General features: G+C 36.7%; 1 protein-coding gene across 5 annotated transcripts in view; it reads right to left on the bottom strand.

Moving 5' to 3' along the window:
• Window positions 1–7,417, bottom strand: part of adnpb (activity-dependent neuroprotector homeobox b) — a 34,275-nt gene extending 26,858 nt beyond the window's left edge. Inside the window, exons 1-2 of one of the 5 annotated variants that reach the window (XM_059980490.1) lie at window positions 6,956–7,417; window positions 102–215 (exon numbers count right to left, since the gene is read on the bottom strand). The gene's annotated coding sequence lies outside the window, so the exon portion shown is untranslated. The remainder of the gene's footprint in view (window positions 1–101; window positions 216–6,955) is intronic. The other 4 variants (XM_059980493.1, XM_059980492.1, XM_059980491.1 and 1 more) reach the window with 4 other exon arrangements.
• Window positions 7,418–13,860: the final 6,443 nt, after the last annotated feature.

The following is a 13,860-nucleotide window of genomic DNA, read 5'->3' as shown; positions in this document are numbered from 1 at the left end:
ACACCTCCAATCTTAATGTCATCAGCAAACTTGTTGATCCAATTTACCACATTATCTGCTGCCCATGATTGTATCTTTCTTGGAATACAATGGGCTCTTACCTTATTAAGCAGCCTCATGTGTGACACCTTGTCAAAGGTCTTCGGAAAATCCAAGCAAGCATCATCCATCAATCCTCCTTTGTCTATCTTGCCTGTTATTTCCTCAAAAGAATCCTAACAGATAAGTCAGGAAAGAACACCCCTTAAAAATCATGCCGACTTTGGCCTATCATGTGCCTCCAAGTACCGCAAAACTTCATCCTTAATAATGGACTCTATTGTCTCATCAACCACTGAAGACAGGCTAATTAGCCTGTAATTCCCTTTTTTCTTTGCCTCCATTTTTAGAGTGGAGTGCAATCTTCCAGACCCATTCCAGAATCTAGTTTTTTTTTGGAAAGGCCATTAACGTCTCCACAAGCTCTTCGGTTACCTCTTTCAGAACCTTGGCATGTAGTACACATAACCCAGATGACTTATCTACCTTTAGATCTCCAAGTATTGTAATGAATGGCACCAAAAACCCCAAAGTCTGAAAAAATTTACTATAAATTGAGAGAGGATGCTAGATCTGCTGATCATAATCACAAATCTAAGTCTGTACACCAGACTTCTGAATTTAGTAACATTACGGGAGTTCGTGCATATTGAAAGGTTTCTACAAGTTGGGAGTTTGAGAAATAATTGATTGGTTGATCATTTATAACTAAAAATTAAGGGCTTATAGTTAAATACATGATTAAACTTAAAATTTGCCACATCTAAACCTATAGAGTACATTTTAACTTGAAAATTTAAAAGTAGTTGATGTTTTGTGACGGAAAAGGTATTAACAGGAGTGTTTCTGGTTCTTTTCATAACATACAACAATTTACATATAAAATATAGGCAGTATGGATAGATATTAAAGCGAGGAGGCTCATTTTAGACTCCAAGGTAGTGGTGGTCTGATCAACTGAGCAGAAAAGTGGCATATGGGATGTAATCTGGAGAACTGCAAGATAGTGCACTTTGAAAGGGCACAAGAAAAGACAAAGAGGAAACAAAATGGTGTGTTAGAATCCTGGAGCTAAGATCTACAGATTTATAGAAGTAACAGGACAGGTTGGTTAATGAACTGAATCCTGGAGCTAAGATCTACAGATTTATAGAAGTAACAGGACAGGTTGGTTAATGAACTGATCAAAAATGCTTCATTTTCTTTAATAGCTTAAGTGTTAAATACAGAAGCTAGAAATATAACTCTTGTTGAACTAAAGCTTTGGGTGCCATATAAAGTTATCATATTACAAGAAAAAGATGACTGCACACAAGAGTGCAGAAGAAACTTTACAAATACTTAATGAGGGAAGGTCAGATAACTTGGGATCTTGTTTTTTTAAACATAAGGCAAGGGATACTTATTTAAGATGTATATCATTATGGAGGATAGACACAAAGGAAAAACCCTGGTGCCAAAACGTGAAATTACACAGGACAGCAACAATGAATCAGGACATTTTTTTTTAGTATTGTATGTTTTCTGAGACTGTTCTATGAAGGCAGTCATAATGTGAGCTCTCAAGTATAAATTCTTTCACTGCAGTGGCAACGTGTGCACAAAATGAATCAATGATTCACTTTAATTCCTGCTCCACAGCGCCAGGTATCCTGATTTGCAACTAATGTGGCATATTCAATTTACAAAAGCAGAGCAACTGTACCTCAAAACTGTGTATTTAAACTCAAGGCATATAAAATAATAAAAGGCAAAAAGGCCAAGGTTTTGAATCACCTGTCCATTTCACACTACAGCAGTGCCCTCCTTCTCCAGGTAATATAGGTTTTCTTTAAATTAGGGAACATTAAAATATTTTAAATTTATTTATCATCAAGAGTGTGGAGTAGGCCTTCTAGCTACACTGCCCCATCAACCCTAATTAACCCCTATCTGATTACAGGATTAATTTACAATGACCAGCTTAACTTACCTGGCACATCTTTGAACTGTGGAAGGAAAGCAGAACACTCGGAGAAAACTCATGCATTCCACAGGGAGAACATACAGACTCCTTACAGATAGCACAAGAATTGAACTCAGAACTCCAGAACACCCCCAGCTGTAATAGTGTTGTGCTAGCTCCTATGCTACCACGGTGCCCAATTTACAACGCATATTTTCAGCTATTTCATCAGATATCTGCATGCCGCACCCCCATCATTGCCAGTTTCTAACATCGTTTCGCCTTCAATGCCTCACACTTGAGATGCAGTCTTTTCTAATGGTCACATCAATACCACAAAAGGACCGATTAAAGAAGTGATTGGGACTCATTTGAAGTAATCCTTTGGCATCATGACAGATGATCAGCCTATCAGGAATAAACCAAGGGGCATTAGAGCAAAGGCTGTTTTTAACTTTATCAAGATCCGTATACTGCAATCTTCCTTTAGGATTTAGCAGACCATGAGCAGAAACATGAGCTAAACACAATCTCATTCTTTCCCACATATGCACATGCAAAACTAGTAAATGCAATGAATGAATCTTCCCACTCCTTTCTAAAGCAGTTAGGACAGCTTTAAAATACATGTGGCATACAGCAAAGACACCACTGAAAGCTTTGCAATGGCTTACTTAGATTATTACATTTCACTTACATTCTTGATTTATGCTTTGTACTGATTTGTCATGAAGATTATGCTCAAATTAATAAAGTCTTCAACATTTCTGTGAATAATGTACATAGCACCTTCACAGAATATGAATAATAGTAACTTTCTAAGTGTAGGCAAAGCTTTCCCACAAATATCCAACTTGAATCTTTGGCTACTCACTTTCAAATCAATGAAAATACTAAGTTTTTGCATAGGAAGATAAAGCATTGACCTCAAGTTCAATAATTTACTGACAATCACTGTCTGCACTGAGAAAATGCCAAATAAACTTTCACTTCGAGGACTTTAAATTCAACCAAATGTTATGGTGAAATCTAGAACCCATCGAAGTTTGCAAAATGAAAACTAATAAATGACTTCATCTTTATTTTGCTTATTTTCACAAATGTAGTATTATGTATTTCAAAGATATTAATAGCCTGGACTCACATGTAAAATGCTGCCAATGTAATAAGCTAAGCTGAACTGGAATAATTCATCAATGGATCAGTCAAGATTTTTTATGAACTTCTAAAAAGTATGACATATTGACATTGATTCATCTAATCAGATCTGTAAAAACTCATGTATACATCTTCACAAGCCAACTCTACACCTTCCATTCATTGATACTTGAAATATTATTTCAACCTTTCCCTCTTGCAAGAGCAAAAAAAAAACAAGATTTCATTTTAAGGGATATCATTTCCATAAGGATTGCCACTATACTCCAAGAGAACATTGTACACAAGGGAAACTTAATCTAAGTCTTTATCTGAGCCAAAGATAATGGTTAGAAATTTAGTACTCACATGATAAATGAGTTTAATTTTGGAATTTAAAAGAGTTGGAATCATAAAAAAGTCCATTACATTCAGTTGTGCAACCCTTGCAATACTAACAATTTTAGTCAGGATGAAATTTCATTGCCATATCCACATCTAATGACTGAAAATCTCAAGAGTCAATCACATCACTTCTTTGGCAACCTCCAATTAATGCCAATTATTAAGCACAAACTTCTTTCATCCTATCGCTTCAGTCAGTTGTCACTAAAAAGCTCTGAACCACTATAAATTCCTGCAGTTTCGCAAATCAAGATAAAATAAAGAATGGTGTGGAATACAAATAAAGATAAAGGAGGAAGTAATATGGGAGAAGTATCCAGAAAAATGTTTAGCAGTAAATTATAAGCAACACAACCTCTGCTCCATCCACAAAAAGCAGCTTTTCCCGATGGCCAACCATTTTAATCCCTATGAGTTCCGACTTGTTGGTCTATGAGCTCTTCTTCTGCCACAATAGGCCCACTTTCAGGCTGGAGGAGCAACATCTCCTATTCCACTTAGGTAGCCTCTAACCTCATGGCATGAACATTGATTTCTCCAACTTCTGATATTTTTTCCCCTCTCCCTTCCTGGTTCTTCAATGGCCTCATACCATTTCTGCTCACCTGCCTATCATATCCCCCTGGTGCTCCTGTATCTACCCTTCTTCTCATGATTTGCTCTCTCTCAGATTCCTTCTTCTTCAGCCCTTAACCTTTTCACCCATCACCTCACAGCTTGTTGTTTCCTCCCCTACCTTCTTATTCTGGCATCTCCCCTCTTCAGTCCCAATCCTGAAGGGTCTCAGCCCAAAAGTTTAACAGTTTATTCATTTAAATAGATGCTGCATGACCTTCTGAGTTTCTCCTGTATTTTGTGTGTACTGCTAGGGATTTCCAGCAACTGCAGAATCTCCCATGCTTAGAATGGATTGTACTTTTGTGTTCTACCAGCATTTTGTGTGAGTCGTTGTTTGAATTTCCAGCATCTGCAGATTTCCTCGTGTTTGTACTTTTTGAAAATGTGTTCTACCATCACAAATTGCCACTTAGCAACAAAATAACCAGGCTCCTCACAATTCCCTGGGGCTGCTAGTAGTTCAATGGTTTTTGGTTGGGCAAATGCACAACTGAAGTATACATATAGACGTAGCATATAATTTTGATGGCCAATGTACGGCCACAATCATCTCTTCTTAGGCATTAATGGAACTTTTCCCATTACTTCATTAGTTGAGGGGTGGAGGCATTACTGTTTCTAAATATTGATGGACAACTGCAATGTTTCAACTTCTCCCTATAACCATATCAAATACAATTTAAGACATGGTGTTCTGCTCAATTTATTAGATCACATCTACTTTATGCTATATTTTAAAAAATGCAACATCTTTATAGTCAACAAAATTAGTTTATGACAAAATGTTGACAAATGATTCAAAATTGAGATAACCAAACTTACAGTTGATCCTCTGACAAATAGATTAGAAGATCAGTTGTATTTGAGTAACACAGAGGATTATCAAAGTAATTTTTTTTGTTCCTAAACATCCGAAGGTTAACTGTGCCTATATACAGGGGCAGAATACTTGATACTGTCAATGTCTCACATCACTACATTTTACATCTTTTGAAACTTCCAACTCAAAAGATCCTTAACTTAGCTTGACTGAGTTCAAGTAAGTTGTTACTCTGGAATATAAAAATGAATTACTTGTATCATTTTTCACTAATGCATATTTGCCTTGCACTGACTGTCATCAAATAGATCCAGTTAAAAACAAGGTGTCAATTTTATGGATGTATTCAATATGATACTTGGCCATAAGTAAATCACTACGAATCCCCGAAATTGGAACAGTGAAAGCATATCTGGGGAGGTTTTATTGAATTAACTGTATTGTTGCAAACCACAAGTCAAGAGTGTGCTTTATTTGTAACCCTAAGTATTCAGTCACTATTTTCGCCATTTAAGCTACAGGTGGCGCTGTATTGGGAGCGTCAACCCTTTCCTCTCAATCATTTTTTTTCCACTAATAACTCCTTATCCTGCATCTGGAGCCTCAAAACCAGCTTCTGAAGAGCGCCTCCTGCTGCACCGAGTATTGATTTTCATTTTCTGCATGGCTGCATAACAATAAGGGTGGAGGCAGCTGTGCACGCAAGAATGGAAATATTGTTATACCATCAGATTACATAAAAATACAGTATAATTGAAATGGATTTGAAAACAACTCCAAGAACCAGTAGAAAAATGAACTATTTTATTTGATGCACAAGAGTTTTAAATGTCTTTCCCTCAACACCAAGCCTGAATTCTGCATCATACTAGACCTGATAACGGGCTGGATCACGATATGATTTCTCCAAAGAACACGTGCTAAACATTTCCTACTTAAGCAATTACAGAACTGAGGATCCCTAAATCTATTCAGGTCTGCAGTGGATCAGTACTCGCGCCATTTTACAGCAACGTCACAGCCGGCAACCAGTCCAGAGGTGCACATTTTAACATTATCATCTGCAATTTATCCCATCCCTAATATTATCAGCATCATAAAATATGCAGAACTGTCACCGAGGTGAACTCACGTGAATACTTATATGTAAATTAACAAATAAATTAAATCACAGTTTCCATCCACCCCGTCTTCTGTCTAGGGCGTTCCTTTCTGTCTGGATTGGTTGAACATGCTGTCTAAAGACCATAGAGCACTAGAAAAGGTATTGAGCAAACGTGTAAACAAATGTTCGATCAGATTCACGACTGATGCTCAGAGAGTAAGAGGTAACAATTACTATTTTATATTTTGAACGCCAGGAATAACGCTGATTTTGAGAGAGCTCTAAATTAATTGAACTAATTTATCCGTAGATTAAAAAAAACTCGAAACACAGCAGCCACCTTTAAAAGATTAAAATACCTTATAATTCCAGTTTTTAGGTAATATTGCAATCCACGATTAAGAATGGTAAGACTAACATCGATTGGGTGACTTGACCTATCATATATACATTAAATCGATACATAGTAAATTATACTAATCTCCGAATCCCCACCTAACTTAGAACAACAGTAAACACAAATGATTGACAATTATAAATGATTGATCAGTACAAATGATGTTTGCTAACAAATTGTGCATTTGGAAAATTAAATCCGGGCATTAATGCAATTTGTAATCGTGCGAAAAGGCAGCATACAAAATAGGATAAAGCAATCGCTGCAGCTAGATCTCTACCTCAGGTCGATTCATCTTTGTCCTCAAATAAAGTGCTTAAGATAAAGGAGAACTACTTGTATGCATCGTACACATCGTTCCAGCTTTTTTTTAAACCACATTTTAAAATCGGTTTGGGTTTTCCCCATTTCTCCTCTTGGACTATTTTGTGTTCACGAAAATCTCGGTTTTATATCAAACTTGCTAGAAGAAAAGATAAACGATCTCACCTTTGTGGTTTTGTTTGAGATTTAGTTTTAATTGTTCAATTAAGCGCGAGCGAGCCGGCCGGCCGGACCGGCAGCAGTGAGAAGAAGCGCGAGCCGCAAACAAAGGGCCTCCCTCCTCCTGCTGCCGCCGCTTCACCCTCCTTACATCGAGCCCGGGCGGCGGTGCTTCCAGCGCCTACTGAAAGAGGGAGCTCTTTACTGAGAGGCAGAGAGAGAAAGAGAGAGGTGGGGAGGGGGGAGGAGAGAGAAAAGACAACTGAACGCTGCCGGACCTAGCGGCTGCAGGGATTTTAAAAAGAGAGAGAAAACCTCAAGCCGATCGAGCGACCTATTCTTCCGGACCAACAACTTTCTGCGGCGCAGCCGGCGAGGGGGAAGAGGGGGGCGAAAATTCACTCTCTCTTCGACAATAATTCACAGAGCCTTCCCTGGCCAAAATGGCGACCGAGAAAGAACGGAAGTGACGTGTATGCCTCATTTGCATAGGGGACTATTGTCCAATAGAGAGCAGAGTTGAGTATTACTTTCAGGGCAATTTCTCCAAACTTCGAGGCTATTACCCACTATTAGCAATCCCACTTTTTCCAAAAGTGGTTAACATGGGGAGGGCATTGCTGTAACAATAGGAATAGTTCATGTTGCATAAGCACCCTGAATGTATTCTCGCGAGAATTCTTGCCAGGCGCGTGAAAACGAGGCTCATCAAGCAGCCAGTAGGGGCGCTACATCTCACCCGCCCTCCAGTTGCTGGCGGGGCAGGCCACTGCGCAGGTGCGAACTAGGGCATCTGGCGCCTCCATCTGCTAAGCGTGCAGTCACAGACCGGAGCACACATATGTGCACACAACCTGATTCAGCACTTGGGTTATCACTGCGCCTCCCGCCTGCTCCAGCACTACTTTCTGAGATAGTGGTGGGAAGTCATCCATTTTGTTACAGCAGGAGGTTGCAAGTGACACACCAAGAATATGATGCTGATGCTTCACACTGCTAAGTTTACTTGAGCCACGTGACATGCTAAATGTTAGTGAATAACTTACTCACAAAGGTGGCAGAAGAGTTGCAGGTTTAGGTTTCTTCATGTTTGTTTCATTGGTTCTATTATGGTTGTAATTCTATTATGGATTTATTGAGTATGCCTGCAAGAAAATCTCAGGGTTGTATATGGTGACATATGTACTTTGATAATAAATTTATTTTGAACTGTGAAAAGGTGAAGCTTAAAATAAAGCACCTAACCATTAAATTCAACATGAAACCCAACATTCGTGCAAGCTTGACACTGGTGCAGTGAGAAATCAGACAATCTAAGGTTTCACTAATTCTGAATTGCATAATATGGTTAAACAAGTGGTCAACATCTCTGATCATATAGATGATGAGCTGGCAAACCACAACTTTCAACAAGAACCAATTTTTTAACAACACGTTTGAACAAAGACGAATACATATAGTGCATGTGATGCGACAATTATAATTGCAATTTTTCAAATATGAATATTATTGTAGTTGGAATATAAACATAATCAATTACAACAAAAATCTGATTGATAAGATAATGATGAAGCCAGAAAAGTCCAAATCTGCTTTGCTCTCCACAGATGCTGCTTGCCCTGCTATTAAATTACCAGCATTTTGTCTCATCTCAAGAAGGTACTTCATACGTAAAATAAATGAATTGTAGATTATTGATGATTCCAATGTTAATTTGCCTCCAAATTATATTTTTATTTGCTTTTAAAACACAACCACCAATATCCAATTCTTCAAATGAGACTTCAATCAGTGATCCAATGTCTTTTTTCCCCTCAACTATATGCCTAAATTTTACCTATAAGGCAAACCTATTGAGTTGGTTCAGATGATCTATTTACCTTCCTAAAAACAAAAGCAGACTAAAAATACTATAAATCTCCAAATTTGACAACCGTTGGTTTTTGTCTCCTTTAGATAATAGTAAGAAATATAAACATGATATTGAATTGATGTTTATAAGGTGATGGTAATAACTTTTCTCTGGATATAATTAATTTAAAAATATCACTTCTGAACATTGATGATCACATATACATCTTTTTGTTTACAAATATTTCAACCCAAAAGTCCAAAGCCAAAATTATTTACCAATCCAGCTTTCTTTTGACAAATGAAAGGCTAGATTTCATTTTGTCCAGACTGAAAATAACAGGGCCATTTGTACAATATCTTTCAAGGCTCATAGCTGCAATGAGGTCTACAACCTGACATTCAGGCCCAGTGACGGATTCTGCATCCATATTCATCTCAAATTACTCTGGGTCAAAGCAAAGTGTTAGTGCTGTTGAATCTTCAGATATAGCTGATGAAAATTAGCAATGCACAAATCACTTTCACTTAAAACGAACCATTTACTTATTTATATTCCCCATGCAATACATCAGTAAACAAAATTACTATTTTATTGTTGAATACAAAGCATGGCATTATTGTGTCAGCATCAAATTTGTACCATATTTATGCCAACAAGGGTAATGTCTGTAAACATCCAAGTAAATAAATTAATAGTTTCAGAGAATTGAGTAACAACTGGAACAAACTTTATATTATTTTACAAAGCTAGCTTTCTTTAAAAAAGAGTGGAAGAGAAAATGGAAGGCCTTAAGATACAAATGTTTAAGATCAGATGGCATATTTACATTTGAAGATAACAAGCAACTTAATCTACTGTGATTCCAAATGGTTATGACATTAGAAGGCTATTGTTTTGTATTTATCTTTCTTTATTCAGAAATTTTTGAGCTTACCTTATGAACCACTGCCCAAATTATTGTATGAAGGAAGATCAGAAACTTAGCTTGAAAAATTATTCAGTCACAGCATTCATATACCACTATTTTGTACAACACATCTAATCTTCTTTATTACACTGATACTTTTGCAGAGATGTAGTTTTTGATTAGATGTCCCATTTTTAAGGACACAGAATCATTGACTATGTGTCAATGATAAGTATTTGGATAAGTATTTCTAATTTCATTTTAATTTGTTCTAAGTAAAATATTAAATGGAGGCACTGGCAAGTTGCTTTGCTTTATACTTTGCTTGCTGTTGTCCTGATCATGCCTAGTGTAATACAATCAATATTAATGTTTTAAGACAATTGCTAAGGTAATTTTGGGTATTCATCCAAGCTCAGTACTTTTGGGATGAACTGTTAACATATCAAAATCTGAATTTAATAAATTCCTTGATGCCCTTTGTTCCTTTTGTTAGCTTCACAGGCTTCACACTGCAATTCTCCTTTTAAGAGTGAGCAAGTTCTTCAGTCAGATCTTTGTGAGCAAACCCAAAAGACTAAATGAATTGTTAATTAAACTTCCAACCCAAATTTAGCATGTTTGTCTCATGAGTCAAAGCTACAGATGTTAGAATAACCATGGATTAAAACATTAAATCTACATGGATGCTTTAAGAGAATTTAAGGGGTGCAGCCCTTCAGTTGGCATTTTAAACCAAGGACCTATTGGCTAGTTCTGAATTCCAAATACAGCAGTTATTTATTCTTCCATTTGGGTATAAATGCCTACCACTTTCACTTGCATATAATGACCACACTTCAAATATGATCCATTGCTTGAAAAGCTGGTTTACAACACAGAAGATATGAAAACTGATAAAAATACAACTTCTGGCTTTCTGAAGATTTTATTTGTGATGTTCATTTAGATCCAGAACTTTAGGAATAAACAGTTGTTCTAAAACACAGTCTTTTCATTGATTAAGTTAAACATTACTTAGAATATATTTGGACAACCATGCCTTGAAATCTTCAACAGATACATAAATAAACATTGCTTTTACATGGTTTATCAAAATAGGTTACAATAAAGATTTAAATCAACATGGGGCATGCATTGTGACTAAAAGTGAAAGTTATCTTAGTTTTATGTTAACACTGGAACAAAAAGTCACACCTTTCACAATCTTAGTGGAAAGGCAGCACAGAGGTTAGCCATCCTGAATAAGTACTTGCAAAGTCATGACAGTTGGAAATTTGTCTCATAAAAGTCTGAAAGAATTTGGTATTTGTTGACTGATAATTTGTTTACTCACCACAATCAAGTGCATATAACAGGTCCAAGAATAGTTATTTTCAACAATTAGATCTGGTCAAATGTGTAAGAATCTAGTTAAAGAAAATCATTTTGTTTAGACAGAACCAGAAGGAGCACAGAATTCACTAAGGAAAGAAACTTTTACACATTTTAATAGAAGTTAAAATGTATCTTGTCTTGATGTTACGATTCATACAAACAGTACTGTACACCACAGCACAATTACATCAACTTGCAATGCAATTTTCAATGAGACTATGCGATAAACATACCTGTGTAATTTTCACAAATAACCTGAAATAATGCAAAGTTAGAAGGTTAACATTTCTGGATCCTATTTAAAAGAATGAACTCAAAAATATTACATTTTGTATGCAAACATGCATAAATCAGCAAGTACAAAGCATGTCCTATTGAAAGAAAAACCCATACCAATTTTTGACAGACTTGTTAACCTGTGATTACACAAAAAGTAAGAATGCTAGTTTACATTCCCATCACAATAAGAGTTCTATTAATGAAGATGTCAATTAAAGACAAGGAACTAGGACTAGGAATTAATTCAATTGAAATAAAAACCAAGTAAGTCACTCATTGGTCTTCCTTCCACCAATTATTGAGGTATTGAGATAACCTTGGGAGCAAGCTCTCCTGAATGACTCTTAAAAATCTAGTCCAGTGGGGGCAGTGGGAATTTATAAGGGAGTGAAAAAACAAAGGGTGCACTGGGGGGTGGTCTTGGTAGCAAGGGGGGAGGCAGCTTAGAGTTTACAGACTTTAATTACTTATTATATCCATTTTCTCCTCAGTTCCTCCTACTTGATTACAATGATCACGTAATCACCTCATCTCTTGCTAATCATCATTCTCTTAGACTTTGCTCAAAGCGTGTTGTTGTTGAAAAGCAATCTGTTGTGTCTCTATTTGGTATATCATGAGAATTCTGGACTGCAGAAATAGTGTTATTTCTGGGCTCAGCCTGTGCATTATTGCTGTTCACTACTTTAGTACAATATTAGCTAGCATGATTCAGCTACACAATTCCTCCGAATTAGGGTATGGTGTTCAATGGGTTAAAGTTCAGAATCTATCCTTTTGAATGGTCTTTATCATATTTCTCCAGTCCACAGCCCAAATGAGATATCACTGCCCACTTTATGTACCTTCAGGCAGTCAGGTTTTGCCTGAGCTATTGTGACATCATAACTTTATCCTTTATGGACCGCAGCGCTTGAGGTTGGACATAGACAACAGATGATTGACCGTAGTCATTAATCCATGACAAAACTGGATTTCCTATTAATCTGTAATAAAAATGAAGCAAACCAAATGAAAATAAGTGTAGACAGTATAGAGTGATTTGTAATATTGATTTCTACCAGCACCATGCAAATAGGAGCCAATTTGTCTGTTGTTTCAGTAAATTTTCCAAATCAGGCAATGAAGCCATTGATTGTCATTAACATGTGGAGAGAATATACTCTGATAAAGCAAACAAGAACTTGGCTTATTTTCAGCCACTGCACGGACATTTTCAGAAATGGTAAACACTTTAAAGCATATTCGCTAGTGCTTCATAACAAAACAGTGATGGTTGGCATGCTTTACACAACTTTTCATTGTTCGTTGCTAAATCTGGAAAGCCCAATTGGAGAACTGATTCTGCCAGCAGTAAGGGAGGTTCTGAGTACAGTTTTGCATAAGTCACCAGACCAAATAATTAAAGCAATTCCTCTTAGTGACAACTCTGTTCAAAGACAAATAGATGAAATATCCAAGAATGTGGAAGACACTTTGTACAACATACCTAGGACAACAGAATTTGCTTTGGAGTTGGATTTGTCAACTTTACCAGGCAACAAATCTTTGCTTTTTGGCTGTGTTTGCTTTATAAAAGATGAAAGCATGGTTCAAAAGCTATTGTTTGCAAGATGACTAGAAACAGATATGAAGTAAAGTCAATATTTTGGGTTGCTGAGCAATCGTTCAAAGAGGAGACCATTCCACTCAACAACATTCTTGCTTGTGCAACAGACTATTAATGACAGGATGCCACTGTGGAGTTATTATAATCTTAGAGAAGCTGTACCTAACACATTTATCATTCACTGTGTAATTCAGAGACAACTGCTTGTTGCAAAAAAAAACACCTTAGTGATCGGATGCCCAAATCATTAAATACTGTTATCACAGCATCAAATAAAATCAAGTCCCACCCTCTCAATTCTCAACTATTTTGAGAGGTTTGTATCTAGAATGAGAGTCTGAATGCTTGCTGTTTCACACAGAAATCAGATGGCTTTCAAAAGGAAACTGCCTGAGATGTTTTTACATGCTTTTCTAACTTCCAAGCCTCTTCGAGTTGGAAGAAAAAGAATACCAGATGATGATCTTCAAGTAGACTGTGCCCACTGGGTAAGCTGCATAAAGACATGGTCAGAGTTTTCAGGATTTTATCTCGATCTATATTCTAGATTGGGCAATGAATCCATTTCTGAACAGTTGCTGTGAGGTGTTAATTGGAAGGATGAAGAATGAACTGATCTTGCTGCAAAAATTACTTTGAGCTGAAGCTGATGTTCAAAAACCATATCAAGACTTTTGGTTGCAGAAAGAAATCTATCCTGCACTGTGGAAAAAAGTCAAAATATTCTTTATTTCCTTTCCAGCATTATATTTAGTAGAACATAATTTCAGTGCAGTTATCCAGCTACTTTCAAAGCAACAAAACAGACTGGAAATTACTGACATGCAGTCTAATGAGATGAGATGAGAAGCAGATTTCACGGCACCAAGGCCATCTATCTCATT

The sequence above is a fragment of the Hypanus sabinus genome, chromosome 9 (assembly GCF_030144855.1).
Source record: "Hypanus sabinus isolate sHypSab1 chromosome 9, sHypSab1.hap1, whole genome shotgun sequence".
NCBI classification, from domain to species: Eukaryota; Metazoa; Chordata; class Chondrichthyes; order Myliobatiformes; family Dasyatidae; genus Hypanus; species Hypanus sabinus.
The sequence above is the reverse complement of the archived record's forward strand: the minus strand, read 5'-3'. Positions and strand labels throughout refer to the sequence as shown.